Genomic DNA, 3,296 nt, shown 5'->3' on the forward strand with positions numbered 1-3,296 from the left:
CACATTCATGCACATTACTTCCCTCATTTGATGCTAACTGCGGGCAGATATTAATAGTATTCTCTCCTATTTTTCTGATGAATTTGAGGCTCAGACTAACTCGTCTCACATCACATGGCAGGTGAGGGGTCAGAGCTAACCTCCAGCTCTGTTTCCTTGAGCAGGCCTGCCTCTGCTAAGATTGGGCTGTACAGTGATGGGAATTCAAAGCAGGCAGTACAGATGGCCAGTGCATTTTGGCCCGTGGCATTCAGGTTAGAATGAGCTGAGTACAGTGAATCATGGAGAGACAGCTGGCACTTCTGCATGAAGCCCATAGAAAGCTGTGCTTGGCTACAGGAGAAATTTTGCTAATTTTATGCCCTGAGACAAAGAAAAAGGTAAACCATAAGTGGATCCTGTTTTCAAGGCCGATGCGTCTTCACTGGCATGAGCAAACTTAAGTGCTTTCAACTTGATCTACCTGTGCTAACCCTCTGGTCCTGAGAAAGGCCACACAGCTGTCTCTGTCCCTCCTCAAAGCAGACTGAGCCAAAGGCAACAGGAAATAGAGTCCTGGGCATAGTGGCTAGGCATGTTCCAACCTCATATCCAGGACCCTGCTTTGTGCATGTCTGATGTAGTTGAACAGTGCTGCCTACAAATCCTGCCCCTTCTTGTCCTCATGTTACTGAGCAGCACCCTCTGGGGCTTTCCTGGGACAGATTTCCCTGTCCTTCTGCCTCTTCTATGATTTGCAAAAGCAAGAGAATAAGTTCATGTGTCTTGAGAATGAGTGGTGCATAAGTTTGTTTGAACCACCATATGGAGTTCTCATCATGGCTGAAGGTATTTTTTAATGTAGAAATTCCTTTTTCTATTTTAAGTAACCAAAGTTCATTCTCAAGAATACATTGTCCAACAACTAAAACACTCCCAGGATTTGTCTCTTATTTATACTGATTCTGCCTTCTATTATTATCCAAGAGCCTCTGGAATGGCATTTGCTTTTCAGCAGGTATCTAGAATCTAGGGTCAAGAACTAACCCAGAAAATGAAATTTCTTTTAAAAATTATAAAAGAGTTTAATCAGACATGACCTCTAGTGTATCTGTGCTACTATGGCACAGGGCTTGTGTACATCTTTTAGCAGAGTCCAGCCCTTCTTGTTGGTGGACAACAACAACTTTGTTACTTCTGCAGCAAGTTATTTCTGAAGACCCCACTTTACTGGCTCTTTGACATGCAGCTGCATTATTTATGCATGTGGTCAATCTCTGGAAGGGGCAGAAAAATGAAGAGTTTCAGGAACTTTTCTATCAAATCATCTTGCTATCTGCGAACAATTGATACAACTCAAATGGTGATGTCTTATCTCTGTTTAGCTAAACAGCATTGCCAGTGGCCTTTCCCAGTTTTGCTCCAGTTGTAAGTAGAGGAATAGATTCCAAATATGTCTTCTCCAGTCAACTTATGGATGAACTCATATCCGGATATGATATTGCCCAACTGATCAGATCCACCTAGTTAGACCCAGTGTCCATAAGGCTGGAGCAGGTAGTAGAAATCACAAGCCTAGATACAATAGTCAGGACAGGGAAGCAACAGAATAATGGATAAAGAAGATGTGATACATATATACAATGGAATATTACTCAGCCATCAAAAGGAACAAAAATGAGCCATATATAGAGATATGGATGGACCTAGAGTCTGTCATACAGAGTGAAGTAAGTCAGAGAGAAACAAATATCATATATTAACATCTATGTGGAATCTAGAAAAATGGTACTGATGAACCTATTCACAGGGCAGGAATAGAGATGCAGACATAGAGAAGGGACAGGTGGACAGAGGTGGAAGGAGAGGGTTGGGGGCATTGGGGCGTGGCATTGATACATATACACCGCCGTGTGTGAAACAGATAGCGAATGGGAGCCTGCTGTACAGCACAGGGAGCTCAGCTCGGTGCTCTGTGATGACCTGGAAGGGTGTGATGTAGGGGTGGTGTGAGGGAGGTCCAAGAGCGGGGATGTATGTATAAGTTTGAGTCATTCTGTTGTGTCCAACTCTTTGTGACCCTCATGAACTGTAGCCCACCAGTCTCCTCTGTCCATGGAATTCTCCAGGCAAGAATACTGGAGTGGGTAGCCATTCCCTTCTCCAGGGGGTCTTCCCAACCCAGGGATCAAACCCAGCTCCCTGCATTGCAGGCAGGTTCTTTATGGTCTGAGCCTGATATATGTATACATATAGTTAATTTACTTCCTTGTACAGTAGAAACTAACATAATATTGTAAAGAAATTATTCTCCAAAAAAAGAAAAAGGAAAAGAAATCATAGGCCTGGAGTACCTGGTATAAAAGCTTTGCCAGACTATTGCCCTTTAGGCTCTTAAGCCCAGTCCAAATGCCCAGCCAACTCAGCAGCGTGCCCCCTGCCACCCCTCCCCTCTACCCATGTAAGGGGCCGCCTACTGCCTCTAGGAAGTCCACCAGGAGATACTGCTGCTACCATGTGAGGTGTCCAGCACCACGAAGTTGCCCCAGGTCCTCCTATTAGTGAAGAGCTGCAGGTGATGAACCGCCAGGGCCTCGAGCCCTGGGCAAAGGCATGCACTCTGCGACCGTCGCCTGGTGTTCCTGGGAACCACCACTCTGATCTCCCAGGGACGCGAGGCGCCGCCCACTAGTGACGTCACGCTGTGGCCAGCTCGCTGGAAGAGAAGAGGTCCAACAGTGCCAGGAGGTGTTCACCGTGAAACGAGTTGGCCTGGGCTCCAGGCTGCCATAGATGGTCCTGGGGAAGGTTTTCCACCGGCTGGCGATGAAAGAGCGCTGGGAGCTCTGTCTTTGTACGTGTCTCGGGGAAGAACTCCTTGAACAGACTTCGAGCCTTCTGCACCACCATCCACCCCTGAGTGTCCATGCAGGCCTCACGACGTCCCGGGGGCAAAACTCCTAACCCGCCTGCGGTACCAAATCACCGTGAAATGCACTGCAAAAAGGGTGCCGCCATCTTGGTGAAGCTCTGGACTAAGAGAAAGAGGATGATGACGGTGGGGATGAAGATGATGAAGACGAAGCTGGTCTGCCTGAAGGATATGAGGAAGAGGATGAGGACCAAGATGAACCAGCACTCTGGTGTCTGTCTAGTTTGGTCTGATCTGTGAGATACCTCTGGTAAGTGGCAGAACCCGAGTGTGAGGACACCGGAGTGTATTTCTGTACTGGGGTGCATTGATTGGAGATTTTCCTTTTGAGGGGGAAAGAGGTATGATTTGGTCACCTGGTTTTGAGTGGAGTGCCTGCTGTATT

At 46.9% G+C, this 3,296-nt stretch overlaps 1 pseudogene; it reads right to left on the reverse strand.

Annotated features, from left to right (window-relative positions):
• Window positions 1-816: 816 nt before the first annotated feature.
• On the reverse strand, window positions 817-2,889 carry LOC102266443 (tyrosine--tRNA ligase, mitochondrial pseudogene; annotated as a pseudogene).
• Between the last annotated feature and the right edge of the window lie 407 nt (window positions 2,890-3,296).

Source organism: Bos mutus, chromosome 11 (genome assembly GCF_027580195.1).
Source record: "Bos mutus isolate GX-2022 chromosome 11, NWIPB_WYAK_1.1, whole genome shotgun sequence".
In the NCBI taxonomy this organism is placed as follows: domain Eukaryota; kingdom Metazoa; phylum Chordata; class Mammalia; order Artiodactyla; family Bovidae; genus Bos; species Bos mutus.